This window comes from Theropithecus gelada, chromosome 3, assembly GCF_003255815.1.
Source record: "Theropithecus gelada isolate Dixy chromosome 3, Tgel_1.0, whole genome shotgun sequence".
NCBI classification, from domain to species: domain Eukaryota; kingdom Metazoa; phylum Chordata; class Mammalia; order Primates; family Cercopithecidae; genus Theropithecus; species Theropithecus gelada.
Genome location: NC_037670.1, coordinates 151,870,057 through 151,888,814, shown reverse-complemented (window position 1 = coordinate 151,888,814; position 18,758 = coordinate 151,870,057). Strand labels below are relative to the sequence as shown.

The 18,758-nt window shown below is 38.1% G+C and overlaps 1 pseudogene; it reads right to left on the bottom strand.

Annotated features, from left to right (window-relative positions):
* Window positions 1–10,014: 10,014 nt before the first annotated feature.
* On the bottom strand, window positions 10,015–11,406 carry LOC112621378 (annotated as a pseudogene).
* Window positions 11,407–18,758: the final 7,352 nt, after the last annotated feature.

Genomic DNA, 18,758 nt, shown 5'->3' with positions numbered 1-18,758 from the left:
TGATTCAAATTAGGTTATGCACCCTTTGGCAAGAAGACCATAAAATTGATATTCAATGCATTATATTGAGAAGCACATGATATCAACTTATTCCATTACTGCCGATAACTTTTAATCACTAAAGAGGATTCTACCAGGCTTTTCCAACAAGTTATTCTTTTTCCATGGTGATTAATATGCATCTTATGGAAAGATACTTTGTGACTCAGTAAACTATTCTGTATCTCATGAAACTTTCACTCAGAAATTTAAGAATTTATCAATTATTCTTGTCTGAAGAAAAATGATTACTGTGATGTTTGCCACATTGATTTTCCATTTTCATCATTCCTTTGTCTAACATCTGTAAGTTGGAAGCTTACTGTGAGAAGATTTTACTTGTTTATTTATATCATTGTGGGCCCTTGGTTTCTTATTTAAGTCTATGGGTCATAATCCATTACTATAATTTTTTCTTATTGTTACTTAAATTTTCTCAAATCTGACCACTGAGAGCCCCTCTAAGTCGATTGCTGTGTCCTTTTGACATATTTTAAGTTGTTCCCACTTGAAATAAAGACACACTAAAAACATTGGCTTAAATGCTGAGAAGATAAAATCCAGAGACTTCTGGAGGCTCATCCCTTCCGCTTTTTCACCAGCTTGGAAAGAAGCTGATTCTTCAGAAGAATAGGCTATCCAGAGTCTGACCTCAGGACAGTTCCCCTTTCTAAGAAGCCCATCTCCTTTCCATGAAGTTCCCACTGTTTTACAGGTGTCTAGAGCTTTCCTGGCCCCTTTCTGTGCTTTGTTAACTACGTAAAGTGGCACAGGCGTGGGGTCCTTCCTCCAGTGTGCTTTCCATGGTATGCCTGGATATTCATGACTCGAGATTGCCTCACTGCAGGATAGCAAGAGGATGGAGCTCATAACCTCTGATGCTTCTTTGACTGCTTTTTCCTAAAAATCTTATTTTATATTTATATCGTGTGGTGTCCATGTCCTGTTTTCACAACAGATCACAGAATGCAACCCTATCATTTAGATTATACTTATGTAATAATTTTAAAGAATATTATAATTTTCCCCATGATGAAATTAATTATTGTGAGTACCATATAGACTAATACATACACTTACTCTATGTAAGTTTTAACAAAATTATGTGTTATTTTATACTGATTTACAGTATTTCTATGTTTTAATGGTGTAAAAATGAACTACTACTTAAACACGATATTATGAATGATTAGAAAATGGATGAAAGTGACAGTAAGTTAACAATTATTCTAAGTATAATGTACAATGAAAAATTAACAAGTCCAAATTAAGTTTTTAGGGTATTTTACATTAGATTACAGTTATGCATTGCTTAATGACAGAGATATCCTCTTCTGAGAAATGCATCATTAGAAGATTTTGTCATAGTGCAAACATCATAGCGTGTACTTACACAAACCTAGCTGGTACAGCCTGCTACACACCCAGGCTGCATAGCTTATTGTTCCTAGGCTACAAACCTGTACAGCATATTAGTGTATCGAATACTGTAGGACACTGGAACACAGTGTAAGTATTTATGTCTTCATCCATATCTAAACATAGAAAAGACATAGTAAGAATACAATATAAAAGATAAAGAAATGGTACACCTGCCTAAGGCACTTGCCATGAAAAGAACTTGCGGAACTCAAAGTTACTCTGGGTGTCAGTGAGTGAGTGGTGAGTGAATGTGAAGGCCTAGGACATTGCTGTACACTACTGTGGACTTTATAAACACTGTATGCTTAGGCTACACTAAATTTATAAAAATTATTTTTCTTTCTTCAATAACAAGTTAACCTTAACTTATTGTAATGTGTTTTACTTCATACATTTAAAATTTTTTCTAACTTTTTGACTTTTGCAATAACACTTAGGTTAGAACACAAACATATTGTATAGCTGTACAGAAATATTTTCTTTCTTTATAGCCTTCTTCTATAAACTGTTTTCTATTTTTTAAAATTTTAGGGGTCCAGTGTGACAGTTTGCATTGTAATCCCAGTACTTTGGGAGACCAAGGTGGGAGGATTTCTTGAGCCCAGAAGTTTGAGGCTGCAATGAGAGCTATGCTTGTACCATTGCACTCCAACTGGGACAAAAACATACTGTAGCCTAGGCCTACACAGGATCAGGATCATCAGTATGACTGTCTTCCACCTCCACACCTTGCCCCACTAGAAGGTCTTCAGGGGCAATAGTACACATGGAGCTACCATCTCCTATGATAGCAATGCCTTCTTCTGGAATACACCTGAAGGATCTGCCTGAGGCTGTTTTGCAGTCAACTTTTTAAAAAACAAGTAGACATAGTGCACTCTAAAATGATGATAAAAAGTGTTGTCTAATAAATACATAACCCAGTAGCATAGTCATTTATTATCGTTATTAAGTGTTATATACTATACACAATTGCATGTGCTATGCTGTCATAGACTGGCAGTGTGGCCCATTGCTGACTGAAACATCATCATGTGGTGCATGACTGTAAGTTCAGGTATGGGCTATAAAGAAGCACATATCAGTACAAATTTACACATTTTTATGACAAAATATTTTGTTCAGTTTAATTGCTTTTAATTTTTTAAGAATTGAGAATGATCATATTTTCTGAGGTCTTCCTTTAAGTTTTTGAGTGACTTCTAGACCCTAATGGATATGTTGTGTTACTGCAGGGGTATTCTGTGAGGGTGGAGCTTGAGACTCTTGGCGTTTAAAAGGGGGCAGGGATTTAAGGTGAAAGGAGGCAAAGAGATATGCTAAAAGGGAAAGAAGGAAAAAAGGAAAGACAATTCAAGGAGGAAATTTTAACATCTATTCAGAGTCAAAATCATATTTGGCTCTGATTTGGCAGCTGAAAATAGAGAATCTCAATTTTTGATTAAATTATGTAGTATATGCAGTAGGATGGGCTGGTGGGGTGAAGAGTTGATGCTCTGAAATGAGACCAACCTGGGTTTAGTTCCAGTGCCACCACTCATGAGCTGTGTGACATTAGGCAAGTTCCTGAACATTCCTGAGGCTTGTGTAAAATGACAATGTTTGTTGTAAAGAATTTAGCAGTGAGTAGACCATAATAAACCCTCTGTTAAGTGTGAGCTATCACCATTGTCTGAGATCAAACAATGGGGCCGTCATTTAATTATACACTTAATATCAGTCTGAGACTATTAGGATGAAAGTGATGCCAGTGAAAATGATCAATAATTTTGTGGTTTTATAAAAACATGGAACAGGCTCCATTTATGTACATAAATGAATCTGAGACATTAAAAGCTCCCTGCCTGGGGCATTCTCAAGGATCCTGCCTCTCATATATCATAATTAAACCCATTGTAACCACTGAGCTGAAGCTGTGGACTCATTAGTTCCTGAAAGTTGACATTTAAAAACTGTGGACGGAGCTAATCTGAGGGTGGAAGAACACTGTATGGAGGTAGTGCATGACTGTTGAGAAAAAGGTGTTACCTTTTCTCACACAAAGTTTGACCACTTGAAGTTCAAATGAATGTGGGTTGATTGAAAATGCCTGGTGGTGTCATTTAGCTGTTTCTTAAAAAGGTTTTTGAAGACTTTAAGCTGTAACATTTGAGCCTGTGGAGCTAAACAGATGCTTTCAGGGACTTGGTGTGAGTAATGTTCTCCTATTATAGCCTGGGTCATAATTCATCAAATATTGCTGTAGTGGCCTGGAAGAGGCAATGTATCTCTTGAGTATGCACAGGGGATGTATTCTAATGCTGGAAGATCTGGTTCAGTAACCAAAAACATATTTAGAGCTAAAAATGAAAATTCCAATGGGAAATCCCATGATTTAAATAAACGTTTGGGCTGGGCGCAGCAGCTCATGCCTGTAATCTTAGGCTTAGGGAGGCCGAGGTGAGAGAATTGCTTGAGGCCAGGAGTTCAAGATATGCCTGGGCAGCACAGAAAGACCCTATATCTACAAAAATAAAGAAATTATCTGGGCATGTGGTGCCTGCCTGCAGACCCAGCTACTTGGGAGGCTGAGGTGGGAGGATCACTTGAGCCCAGGAGGTCGAGGCTCCAGTGAGCTATGATTGCACAACTGCGTTCCAGCCTGGGTGACAAAGCAAGACCCTGTCTCTAAAATAAATACACAAACAAATAAATTTCTAGAGGATCTGCTTCAAGTTAGCTAATCATCAGCTCCCAAGATGTTGATGGCATTTGTGCTCAGAACAGAACAAAGCTCTTGTGGGAACAGAATTATTACTAATTTTAATTTTTCAGTATAACCATTAGCATCTTTGCTCCAGTCGTAGAGCAGCCGAGTCCTGGTGATATGGGTTATTTTTGTGCTGTTGGAGATGACAATGTCACACTTGTTTTAGTGTATTTTTCACATTTTTCCATGAGTTGCCTGAAGTCATTCATTTAGTGGGTTATTGCCTTGGATTGTGTTTAACTGCTCTCAAGACTTCTGGAAATATTTGAAGCACGGGACAGGTGTGGCCAGCCTAGCCACCTTCTTATTCTTATCTCCACAAATGATCAGACTAGCAGTTCAATTAAGAGAAAATGCTTCCTAGCAAACTACTAGCCTGTTTGCTGAATGAGGTACTGTGGCATGGAAAATGGGGCCAGCCCTTGCAGTATTTTAGTTTAATTCACCTGCCTAATATGAAATAAAATCTCCACTTGTCATCATTGGAAAGTAGAGAGAAGAGGGCAAAAGCAGAAAGAAGATGTCGAAAACACACCAATAAGCAAGCCATATTCTCTAACTTCTGACCCAAAGACCATCACTTTGCTAACAAGAATTTTCAATGAATTGCACCAATTCTTCCTTCTTATTCTATTTTCTTGGTTTTTTCTTTCAAATTTTATTTTAGGTTCAGTAGGTACGTGTGCAGGTTTTTTACAAGGGTAAATTGCATGTTACTGGAGTTTGGTGTACAAATGATCCCATCACCCAGGTAGGGAGCATAGTACTGGATAGTTTTTCAACCTTTACTCCCTCTCACCCTCTCATCCTCCCCACTCTAGTAGTCTCAGGTTTCCATTGTTCTCATGTTTATGTCCATGTATACTCAATATTAGCTCCTACTTATGAGTGAGAACACGTGATATTTAATTTTCTGTTCCTGCCTTAGTTTGCTTATGATAATGGCCTCCAGCTTCATCTATGTTATTGCAAAGGACACAATTTCATTCTTTTTTTATGGTTGCATAGTATTCTATAGTGGGTATATACCATATTTTCTTTATTCAGTCCACCATTGATGAGCATCTAGGTTGATTCTATGTCTTTGCTATTGTGAATAGTGCTGTAATGAAAATTTGTGTGTGTGTGTGTGTCTTTTTGGTAGAATGATTTATTTTCCTTTGGCTAAGATTGCAGTGTCAAATGCTAGTTCTGTTTTAAGTTCTTTGAGAAATCTCCAAACTGCTTTCCACAGAGGCTGAACTAATTTACATAACAACCAATAGTGTATAAGTGTTCCCTTTTCTCTGCAACCTTACCAGCACGTGTTATTTTTAGACTTTTTATTAATAGCATTCTAACTGGCATAAGATGGTATTTCATTGTGGTTTTGATTTGCATTTTTCTAATGATTACTAATGTTGAGCTTTTTTTCATGTATTTGTTGGCCACATGAATGTCTTCTTTTGAGAGGTGTCTGTTCATGTCCTTTGCCTATTTTTAAATGAGATCATTTGTTTTTTGATCATTGAATTTTTAAGTTCCTTATAGATTTTGGATATTAGACCTTTGTCAGATGCATAGTTTGTGAATATTTTCTCCCATTCTGTACGTTGTCTGTTTACTCTATTGATAATTTCTTTTGCTGTGCAGAAGCTCTTTAATTTAATTAGTTTCTACTTGTCAGTTTTTGGTTTTGTTGAAAATGCTTTTGTGGACTTAGACATAAATTATTTCCCAAGGTCCATGTCTGTAATGGTATTTTCTAGTTTTTCTTCTAGAATTTTAATAGTTTTACATTTTACATTTGAGTGTTTAATCCATCTTGAGTTAATTTTTGTATATGGTGAGAGGTAGGGGTCCAGATTCAATCTTCTGCATATGCCTACCAAGTTATCCCTGAACAATTTGTTGAATAAATAACAGAAGTCAATTTACCATTGCTTTTTATTGTCAATTTTGTTGAAGATCAGGTGGTTATAGGTGTGGCTTTATATCTGGGTTTTCTATCCTGTTCATTGGTCTATGTGTCTGTCTTTGTACCAGTACCATGCTGTTTTGGTTACTGTAGCCTTATAGTATAGTTTGAAATCATGTAGTAAGATGCTGCCAGCGTTGTTCTTTTTGCTTATAATTGCTTTGGCTATTTGGACTCTTTTATGGTTCCATATTAATTTTAGAATCGTTTTTTCTAATTCTGTGAAAAATGACATTGGTAGATAGGAATAACAATGATTTTGTAAGTTGCTTTGGGCTTATGGCCATTTTAACAATATCGATTCCTCTAATCCATGAGCATGAAATGTTTTTTCATTTGTTTGTGTTATGTCTGATTTATTTCAACAGCATTTTGTAATTCTCATTGTAGAGATCTTTTACCTCTTTGGATAGCTGTATTCCTAAGTTGTATTAAAAAATTGTTTTTCTGGTTATTATATATGGGATTATGTTCTAGATTTGGCTCTCAGCTTGAATATTATTGGTGTATAGAAATGTTACTGAGTTTTGTACATGATTTTGTAACCTGAACCTTTAGTGAAGTCATTTATCGGTTCTAGGAGCCTTTTGGCAGATTTCTTGAGGGTTTTCTAGGTATAGTATTGCATTGTCAGCAAAGAGAGATAATTTGATTTCTTCTTTTCCTATCTGGATGCTTTTTATTTCTTTATTTTGCCTGATTGCTCTGGCTAGAACTTTCAGTACTATCTTGAATAGGAATAGTGAAAATAGGCATCCTTGTCTTGTTCCAGTTCTTAAGGGGAATACTTCCAGTTTTTGCCCATTCAGTATGATGTTGGCTATGGGTTTGTCGTAGATGGCTCTTATTATTTTGAAGTATGTTTCTTTGATGCCTAGTTTGTTGAGGGTTTTTAACATGAAGGGGTGTTGAATTTTATTGAAAGTCTTTTCTGCATTTATTGATATGATCATATGATTTTTGTTTTTAATTCTCTTCATGTGGTGAATCACACTGATTGATTTGTGTATGTTGATCTAACCTTGCATCCTGGGGATAAAGTGTACTTGATCATGATGAATTAACTTGTTGATATGCTGCTGGATTCAGTTTGCTAGTATTTTGTTGGGCCAGGTTTTAGTATCAGAATGATGCTGGCCTTGTAGAATGAGTTAGGGAGAAGTCTCCCTCTCCCTGATTTCTTGGAATAATTTCAGTAGGATTTGTACTAGCTCTTTGTTGTATGTCTGGTAGAATTCAGCTGTGAATCTGGTCCAGGAATTTTTTAGCTGTTAGGTTTTTTAAATTACTGATTCAATTTTGGAACTTGTTATTGGTCTGTTCAGGGTTTCAGTTTCTTCCTGGTTTATTCTTGGGAGGTTGTGTGTTTCCAGGAATTTGTCCATTTCTTCTAGGTTTTCCAGTTTATGTGCATAGAGGTGTTAGTAATGGTCTCTGAGGACTTTTTGTTTGGTGGGGTCAGTTGTAATGTCATCTTTGTCATTTCCGATTGTGCTTATTTGGATCTTCTCTTGTTCTTTCATTGTTAACCTAGCTAGTGGTGTATCATTATTATTTATTATTTGAACAAAACAAACTTTTGGTTTCATTGATCTTTTTAATAGATTTTTGAGTCTCAATTTCACTCAGTTCTACTCTGATTTTGGTTATTTCTTTTCTTCTGCTAGCTTTGGGGTTATTTGCTCTTGTTTTTCTGGTTCCTCTAGATATGATGTTGGGTTGTTAATTTGAGATCTAACTACTTGATGTATGCATTTAGTACTATAAACTTTCCTTTTAACACTGTTTTAATGGTTTTCTAAAGACTTTGGTGTATTGTATCATTGTTTTCATTAGTTTCAAAAAGTTTTTTATTTCTGTCTTAATTTTGTTCATTACCCAAAAGCTATTCAGGATAAAACTGTTTAATTTCTATATAATTGTATTGTTTTGAGAGATCTTGATATTGATTTCTATTTTTTTTGCACTGTCATTTAAGAGGGTGGTTAGTATGATTTCAGTTTTTTAACAATTTATTGAGACTTGCTTTACAGCCGAGCATGTGGTTGATCTTGAGTATGTGCCATATGCAGATAAGAAAAACGTAATTCTGCTGTTGTTTGGTGGAGTATTCGGTAGATGTCTATTAAGTCCAATTAGTCAAGTGTTGAGTTTAAGTCCAGAATATCTTTGTTAGTTTTCTGCCTTGATGATGTGCCTAATGCTGTCAGTGGGGCTGTGGAAGCCTGCCACTATTATCGTGTGGCTAAGTTTCTTTTTAAGTCTCTAAGAACTTGTCTTATGAATCTGCGTGCTCCAGTGTTGGGTGCATGTATATTTAGGATAGTTGAGTCTTCCTGTAGGACCATTTATCATTATGTAATGCCCTTCTTTGTCCTTTTTGATCATTTTGGTTTAAGGTCTTTTTGATCTGATACAAGAATAGCAATCCCTGCTCTTTTTTTGTTTTCTATTTGCATGATAGATCTTTCTCCATCCCTTTGCTTTGAGCCTATGGGTGTTATGTGTGAGATGGATCTCTTGAAGACTGCAGACAGTTGGGTCTTTGTTCTTTATCCAACTTGCTACTCTATGTCTTTTTAATGGGGCATTTAGCCTGTTTACATTCAAGGTTAATGTTGATAGATGAGGGTTTCATCCTATCATTATGTTGTTGGCTGGTCGTTAGGTAAACTTGATTGTATAGTTGCTTGCTAGTGTCAGTGGGCTATGTAGTTAAGTGTGCTTTTCTTTTTCACTTAAAAGAAAGTTTTTATTAACAAAAGTTTTTCTGAATCTGCTTTTCAACTTTAGTATTAAATAGTCCAAAGGTTTCATTTATGAACACTTATTCCAGTTTAGTCCTCTTAAATACATTTGCTTGCTGTGTATTTATGTTTAACAGGTAAAAGCTATCAATTACCAGCTATTTCAAAAAAGGTAACTAACTATACTGGAGAATGAAAATTTATAGAATTGTATCATTAGATCAGAGTTTAAAAAATCAAAGGATAAGGATTTGTTTAAAAATTTCTTATCTTTAGGGCATTACACCTTTTTCAGAACAGGTGTAATTTGCAGAAATTATACAAGGTTGATTTTCACCAAATATCAATTATTTAGTGATTTTTTTTTTAGCTGAAATGTTATTTCACTTGTAAAAACTATCTCTGGCTACAAAAAAGAATCAGAAAACTTCTTAAATTTAACCTACTTTTACAAATGTCTTAAGAATTCTTAAGCTAAACAATTTTTAAGTAGAAAAATGATTGTTTAAAATAGTTTGTTATGCTATTGCTGTGGTTTATGTATATATATTAACTGGTTTCTTTGATAGGAAACATGACTAGAAGTTTATCACACATTAAGCACAGTAAAATAAAGGCAAGAGCTAATCATCTTGTAGCTAAAATACTCTCTATGCAACAATTGCAAATGTCAAAGCTATTATTTAGTGGTTGATAATTGCCTGCTACAAAATATAAAACTAAGTACATTTACTGAATGGTTTTTCAATTTGAAGTTGCCCTCTGACATCCCAAATAAGGAATCCCCATAAATAAAAGCTGCAGTACAATTCACTTAGTGGTTAGTTTCAGGCCAAGCTTCCGCCCACCATTATCCTTGTTCTTCCCCACTACCCCCAAATCCTGCAGTGGCACTGTATTATTAAAAACATTAAGTACCTGGGGTTTATGCTTCAGAGCAAGACATCATTTGAGTAACTTCAAATGATATACAGCTCCTTCATGTAAAAAAGATGTTTTTTGGTCACAATTACTTCAAAAAGTGATTATATTCAAATAATCTGACATATCATACATTAGCAATTACACAACCATGATTTTAACACATGAAAATGTTTAAGTTAGGCAAATGTGAAATGCTAAAAGATGTGAACAGCTGTTCTTCTATTTAAGTTAGAGCACTGCAAAACCCAGGTAATGACTTTATTTTTTTTTCAGTAAACATAACCAGCCCATGGTACAGCATACTAAATCACAAAGTACAAATCCAAGGAACTTAATACCTTTACTAGGATACAAAACTTTGGCAAATCAATACAGTACTCTGTAATGAAACCATACTTTTGTTGGAGTCTTGTTACTTTAGTGATAATTTTCACTCCAAAAATATTTAAGTGCCAAATCAAAACACTGGTTTTGAATGGTGGTTTATAGCACGGCAAGTTATTTTACTCAAAATATATTATAAAACTACACAATTTCTCCTTTTAAGTGAGTTCCCTTGAGCAAGCTGTTGAAGTGTACAGCAGCAGGGCAATGGGCATCTATAGGAGATGGCTCTGCTCTGTTCTGGGGTTGGTCCAAAGTCAGGTGGAGTTCCAATATATGAAAAGCTTGAAAATTCTACCTTAAGGAGATTCAATATCAATACCAATTTCCAAGGAGTTCTTGTTGAATTTTCACAGAAAGACTGGAACCCTCAAAATCAGATAGTAATTTCAAACAACATTAATTTCAGATGATCCCTTTTATTTAGAGGCCCTGAATCCATTTTGATCAAAAATTACATAGACTTACACCAGCTTATCAAAAAAAAAAAAAAAAAAACAAAACTACCTAAACTATAGTTGTATTTTTAAAATAACAAATAAATACACAGTCAGCTTGGAGAGACCTGGGCTACCCAACGTTATCTACCAACTGTCAAGATTACTTCTCTGCAAATGCTGCTGCTGCCATTGGAGTCCTTATGCTTCCTCTTGCTGAGGCTGTCAGTTCCTCAATCTCAGCATTTAATTTATATATTGCCCATTCTATTGCTTCTCGACCTTTACTAGCATTTGAGGATATCATACTTGCCATCAGTTCTTCAAAGTAACTGCTGAGGCTAATTCCTTTCATGGTGATTATGGCTTCTTGAGTCAAAATAGTTTTTTCTGGGTCCTGAGGATATGATTTGTATATAAGTCACTCATCTACTGAAACCATATTTGTAAATGAAATATTAGTAGATTTAAGTTCCATTGTTTTCTCTACAGGATCAACTACAGAATGTTCTTGTGTGTATGTTTTCGTTCTTGTTGCACCAATAAGAGACTTCACAATGGAAGGCAGTCCCCACTCTGTGCTGAGAAGTCTGTGGCTGTGTAACTTTCCAGAGGGATCTATATGTCTGCCCAACACATCAACTCCAACCACAGTTGGTTCATAGGGTTTGGGTATTTCTGCATTGCAGCTGGTGTAACAGTTTCCCACGGGTGGTCAAAGACGTGCTCCAAAGTCCAGATCTTCATGGTGCCGGCAGCCTGAGTGATGTCCGGGTGGTGCCAGGGACAATGAGGCACAGAGGCTACACTGGCCCCTGCCCCCCGACACCTGTAAGTGTGTGTGTGGTTTTTTTGATGGCAGAAATCTTTCTTTTGTTGCCATATTTAGCACTTCCTTAAGGACCTTATGTAAGGCAGGCCTAGTGGTAAAACATTTCCATATTATTTGCTTGTTTGAAAAGGATTTTATTTCTCCCTTGCTTATGAAGCTTAGTTTGGCTGGATATATATGTGAAATTCTTGGTTGGAAGTTCTTTTCTTTAAGGACACTGAAAATAGGCCCCCAATCTCTTCTAGCTTGTAAGGTTTCTGCTGAAAGGTCCACTGTTAACCTGATGGAGTTTTCTTTTTAAGTGACTGGCCCCTTTTCTCTACCTTTAAGATTTTTTCCTTTCCTATTGGTCTTGGACAATCTGATGACTGTGTCTTGGAAATGGTCATCCTGTATAGTATCTTGCAGGGGTTTTCTGAATTTTTTGAATTTGCATGTCAACCTCTCCAGCATGATCAGGAAAATTTTTGTAAATTATATACTGAAATATGTTTTCCAAGTTGCTAACTTTCTTTCCTTTTCTTTCAGGAATGTCAATGAGTCATAGGTTTGGTCTCCTTACATAATCCCATATTTCTTGGAGGTTTTGTTCATTTTTAAAAATTCTTTTTTCTATATTTTTGTCTGCTTGCATTGATTTGAAGGAGCAATCTTCAAGCTCTGAGATTTTTTTCCTCAGCTTGGACTATTCTGTTATTAATACTTCCATTGTATTCCAAAATTGCTATAGTGAATTCTTCAATTCTAGAAGTTCAGTTTGAGTCTTTCTTAAAATGGTTATATTATCTTTCAATTCACGGATCATTTATGTTGAATATGGTTGATTGACTTCAACTATAAGTTGGAGTTACGGATGTTTTCAGATGGACAAGCCTTAGTATAGCCCTCCTGAGCTGTGTCCTCTAGCCCTAGGTGTCTGGGACCATCCCCACGCCTTTGCCCTCTGGCCTCTCTAGGTTGAGCACTGGCTGTATTGAGGTTGGAGGGTTGAGGTGCTCCTAGGTCACTGGCAAAAGTGCTCTGTTGGTGGCTGCTGGCTAAAGTGCTGCATCAGGAATTGCCAGCAAAAGCACTCCAGCAAGACAGCTGGGGGACCATTGGTGAAAGTGCTCCAGTAGAGCAGTGGGGGCCACAAGTGAAAGTGCTATGGTGGGGTGGCAGGGGCCACCAGTAATAGCACAATAGTATTGGTGATTAGCAAAAGTGCTCTGGCAGAGCAGGGGAGGCTTTACTGTGTGCCTGATTTCATGGAAGTGGCGAGGCAGGGACCCTGGAAGGGACCAGTGGATGGTTGGGTGTGTGTGTAAATCACAGTTACCTTGGTTCCATGGGAAAGACAGCCCTGCTTGCCAGGTCAAGCAGTTAACAAAGGTCAGAGCCACCTAGAGGAGTATGGAGAGCCCTGTGGTATGTCCGTATTCCTTTGCACCTCTTTGTACACCAAATTCCCCAGGTTCCGTGCAGGCAGGATCTCTGTCTCTACTGACTCTCCTGGTAGTTTTCCCTGCCAACTTAAATGCTCCTAGGGGCCATGCAATCTCCTGCAGCTAGGATCCCAGCCATCCATGGTAAGAGTTGGCCACTCTGCAGTTCCCTCACTCACCCCTTCCTTGGGAGCTTTCAGGGGCAGGAATGAGACCCAGCACTTGGCAACCTTGTGCAGGGTTCCCAGCTTCCTCCCCCTTCAGCCCCAGTATCTGCATCATTGCTCCATCCACTTTCAGTGCATTCTCTCATAAGATCTGTTTGGAATATGCCATGCTACTCTGGCCTCTCTTAGTCGGAGAAGCTCTTCCTGGCTGGATTTAGTCAGCCACCTTGTCCTTCTCCATTTTTATCCCCATAATATCCTATTTTCTATCTCTCTTTCTTCTGAAGTTTTCTGATGACTGTAAAAGGAATAAAAAGAAAAAGATAATTGGATGGAAACTTAATTTTTTCATCCCCTCCAAAAAAGAGAGGGAAATGCTAACTTTGTAACTTACAGTTTTTCCTCCGATCAGGGAGATCAGGGTTATTACCTTAGGGGAGAGACAAGTGAAGAAGACAAATTCTTGACTTTTAATTTCCAATAGTTTAATAGTTTCTTGATGTCTATGGCAGAGTCAGAGACTTAAATTGGATAAGTTCAGGTTTTTGAAAGAGAAAATGTATTTTGATTTCCCAAAGCTTAAGAGACTGAAGGATTCAGAGCACAATGTTTATACAATAGACATTAGAATGGGAAGACAGTGTGAAGTGACAGCTAATTCTTCCCCTCAATGGGCCTGGAGGTAGATGCTGATATGGATCTGAGGGAAGTGCCCCACCCTCAGCCTCCACCATGGACCAGCAGCAATAATCATATCCAACCCATGTAGTACTTACTATATGCCAACCAGTATTCCAAGTGGACATATTTTAATCCACGTGCTCTTCTCAAAAACCTTATAATGTAGATCCCATTTTGTAGATGAGAAATCTGAGGCACAAAGGAGTCAAGAGATAGGCCCAAAGTCTCATAGCTAGTCAGTGGCAGAGCCAGTGTTTGCACTCAGGAAGTTTGACTCTAGAGTCCTTGTTTAGCAGTGACCAATCCCTGGGTGAGGTTGAGAGAAGGCTCAGATTGACCTGGAGGGTTCCAAGAGCAGGGGAAGAATTGTGCTTGCTTTGTAGGTAAGGCCTGAGGGCGCAGCGAACCTCATGGGCACACTGAAGCAGTAGCGGAGCAGAGAGGACAATGAGGCAAATCCAGGTGAGAAGGGCTCTGGCAATTCTGAGCCTCCTGCAGCTTAGAAAAGAGCCCACAAGAATTTTCAATGTCCCTAGTGGGTTGTGGACGTGGCTGAGAGAGGTTGTGACAAGGGTTTCCAGTCAGGAGCAGCATGGAAAAGCCAGAGGACACGGTGGACCCAAGCACACCGGCAGAGGATGCTATGGAGATAGAGACTATTGACCAAAGACCAGCAGGTGAAAGTGCTGTCATCAGATGCCAGTGGAGAAGCTGCCTCACTTCTCAGCACCATGATGCATGCAGTTCCCACAGAACTGCACTGACATCCCAAAACAATGAAAGGGAAAGCATGAAACCCTGAATTTGTCTAATTTTATCCTTGAAGTGACTGAAGAACCACTAATTTGAATTAATTTAAATTGGGGGTGTTTAACTTTCCTGTTACAGAGAAGACTCAGAGCTTGAGATAGAAGTTAAGCTTGATTACAGAAAAAAGTAAAGGTTCTATTTTTGCACTTCTGGTTATTGGCTTGTGAAAACTGTATTCAGTACATAATTCTACTTAAACCATATAAATTCAGCATGAGAAGCCACCATATGAACTTTCTGTTAAGTTTTCAAATATAAAAGTGCTTGGTAGCTGGCCTGAGGAGATGAGATGGACTCTCAATCCTTTGTTTCATGGTTCTAGTGCAGACACAACTCCTTGAAAAACAATTTCCACTCAATTACATTCACGTTGCCTAGGTTGGAAGCAGTAAAGGGAAATGAAGGACATTTCAGTGCCAGTGTTACATTGGTTACTGATACCAAATTATCTCTGGATTAGGAACATCATGGTCCATATTGTGGCAGTAAAAGAACTTCATACCCTAGCTATGGATGAGGCTAATGGGTGGGTTTATAGACCTTGTATTCCCCAGAGTGCCTTATAAATCTATGAGTTTTTCCCAAGTGCTCCATTTTACATTTGGATCCTTGAAAGAGCTGGAAAATCAGATGAATAAACACGCACACATGCTAAGGGTTACCTGGTTAATTATGCATGGCAGGAACTATACTTGTTCCATTTCTTTTTTCTGTTTATTTCATAAAGTTTTTAAAACATTTTTGTCAGAGAAACACTTTCTGATGCAAAAGGGGCTTCTATTTTTTGAACAGAGGGGAACAAAAATCCCTCAATAAGAATTTATTGGCCTTGAAAATAAGTTTAAATGGCCAAAGTGGGTTTGCAATCGGCTCCTAAACAAAGAACAAGCAGATTCTTATTGTTGCTGCAATCATTTAATATTTTTTGTGAATCATCAATGCAAAGAGCTCTATTTCAGACTCACCACATAATTATTTCTTAGTTTTGTTGCTAATAGATAAGTATGTTTGAAGTCTTTTCCAACAAAATGTTCTTCACTGAATCCAGGCATGGTGGCTCATGCCTGTATTACCAGCACTTTGGGAGGCTGAGGCAGGAGGATCACTTAAGGCCATGAGTTCAAGACCAGCCTGCCCAACATAGAAAGACCCCAATTCTTTAAAAAAATTTAGTTGGACATGGTGGTGCACACCTGTAGTCTCAGCTACTTGGGAGGGCTGAAGTGGGAAGACAGCTTGAGCCTGGGAGTTTGAGGTTATAATGAATTATGACTACACCACTGCACTCCAGCCTGGCAACAGAGCAAGACCTTGTCTCAAAGAAAAATGATCTGCATTGAATTTACTTGCACACTTCTTTGCTAAATCAGCCTGCTGGCTGGGAGCCAGGGGAGGCTCTAAGTTGTTCTATGACTCTATGCTCCCATTTCTTCTTTATTGCTAAAACGAAGATAATATCTGCCGCAGACATGTATCATAGAGATGTTAGGGTAATTTTGAGTTATTACCTGAAAAGCACTTTAAGTAGCTTAGGAGAAAGGAATCGTAAAGTATAAACCAGCATTACTTTCACATTGCCAAGGACAGTTCTCACCACATAACAGGTTGCCCCAAGAACATCCACTTAGGGCAGAAAGTAGCGATTCAGAAGTCTCTAAATGCACCTCACATTTTTCAACATCTCCTCATCCCAACACATGGAGCTGCAGGACCCTCAGCCTGTGCAGGCCCTCAGCCTGTGCCACAGTCTCAGCATTTTAGTTCCCTTGTCTATCAACTCTAAAAACGCCATTCACAGGATTGCCTTAGAGAGTAAGTTATCAGAGTAATTAGAAAGTGCTTTACAAATAAAAAGTGCTATATATAATGAAGAATAATACTCAAGCACATGCATTTTGAATACAGAGATATGGGTATTTGTCTGTTCAACTTTTTATTTGCAGGAAATGAGTATGTTGGCTGAACTAAAGCTGTCTACAGCTTTTAAGACGACAGCTGTGAGATACTTAAAAACATATGCTGCTCCATGTTTTGTCTGCTTGACATTGCCAGATTGAAGATTTAAAATGAGTTTCAAAGAATTTCCATCGTATTGCATATTTTGAAAGCTTTTTCATAAAGAACACAATTATTAACTGTCTATTATACTAAGCCACATCTCTGATGGGCCTGCTGTGGCAAATCCCACCAAAAGAATGGTGTGTCCAGTGGGTGACCAGAATTTTCTTGGACATATAAGAACTCTTTCGGTCTACAGCAGGGTTGACTGGAGTCCAAGATTGGCAACAGGCCCCCCCAACAGTAGCACAAATCTGAACATTGTTAGTTTGGTTGACCATGGCTCACTTTCAATCCCTTTATGGTTATAAACACAATAACATTTTCTCCATTATGCTTCTTTTGAATTGGGGGCACACATTGTCTGCATTCTGGATAGCTAGTCAATGCTCGAGCATTATGGTTGCCTGGTAAATCCTGAATAGCAGGCCACCATTGATGAAGAGCAGACACAAATAAGTATTTTGTCTCTTTCATATTTTCCAAATTCCCCTGAAGTAGAGTTCAATGCCATTATGAAGGTATTTTTGTTCTCCAATTCTGAATTAGGAATATGTATGACACATACTCCTTAGAATTCCAAGAGAGTTTTTTTTTGGGGGGGCGGGGGTTATGTGTTACATGGAGGTTCCCTGACAGCAGATTCTGGGAAGCCAAAGGCCTCCTGGAAGATCCAGGCTATTCCTGCAGATTGCCCTTGTTCGAGAACTGCAGCCCTGAGCCTAGCAGGGTGGTTACTGATTGGTCAGTCATGGAAACATCAAACCAGCAGGGAAGGAAATGGTGAGTGAGGAGGTAGAGGGACAGACGACCCAGGGTGCCAAAGCTAACACCAGGGCCTGACCATATGTGAAGATGGGGAGAAGACTCTGGAGAGTGGCGCCATGATTAGGGGGAGGTTTGAGTACAGAATAAGGGTGGTCCAATTAAAGAAAAATATATCAAACACTTGAGAAACGAAGCCAGTTGTGGGAGGGGGAGATGGAAAAGGAATAGGAAGTAGTACAAAAGTCAAAAGTAGAATAAAAGAGAGACTTTCCTAGGACCAAGTAAAGCAATGTGCCATGAGTTATGGAAGTCAATTAGCTCAATCCTCTGCTACTGCTGCTCAGCGAAGAAGGAGGACAAAAACAAAAGCTAGATTCCAGCTCCTGCATCCTTCGTCCATGTAGCAAGGAGGTTCCCCTGAACGGGCTTTAAGATTTTGCATTCCCCTGATGTGCATGAGGAAGAGGCAAACCCCCTTGGACTGAGTCTTACATGCCAGTTCTAAGATAAGATGGCTGTGAAATAGTGACTGTCTTTTGTTCCATTAAATATTTTAAACTTGCTGGGTGCAGTAACCCCAGCACTTTGGGAGGCTGAGGCGGGAGGACGGCTTGAGGCCAGGAGTTCAAGATCAGCCTGGGCAACATCGAAAGACCTCATCACTACTGAAAATAAAAATAAAAAAGAAATCAGCCAGGCGTGCTGGCACATGCCAGCTACTCGGGAGGCTGAGGCTGGAGGATCACTTGAGCCTGGCAGACTGAGGCTGCAGTGAGCTATGATGGAGCCACTGTACTCCAGCCAGAACCAAATAGACCCAAGTAGGATCGAGACTAAATGACTATTTAGAGTAACTGTTGTATTATTTTTAAGTTTTAGGCAATACCCTTTTTGAAGATGCCTTAGATTTAGGAATAGAAGTGTAAACATTAATTAAAGTAGATAAAACCAGATAGAGCAACTCTGTTAAAAGGATTTCAAATGGCAAATGAAGACCCATTGAATAACACCTTATATTAATATAACTAGTGAGCACAGAAATCATGCTCGTGTTGGAGCAAAAATGTACAATTTTATTCTGCTATTTCATTTGAAGTTCTGAATCCTTTTCCTAATTTTTAGTGTCTCCCAAGATTCTTGGAGGACAATTTTATTCATCCTCTACCTTCTTTTCCTTTGACTTCTTCCTATTATTCTCCCTAGAATGCTTTGGGTCATAGACAGAGGTGAATGGGAGTAGGGGGAATCAGAGTAATATAAGAACTTTTTTTGGTGCCTAATTTGGCTTTTAAAAGTTCTTTCCATTTCAAACTTTTTTTTTTTTTTTTTTTTTTTTTTTTTTTTTTTTTTTTTTTTTTT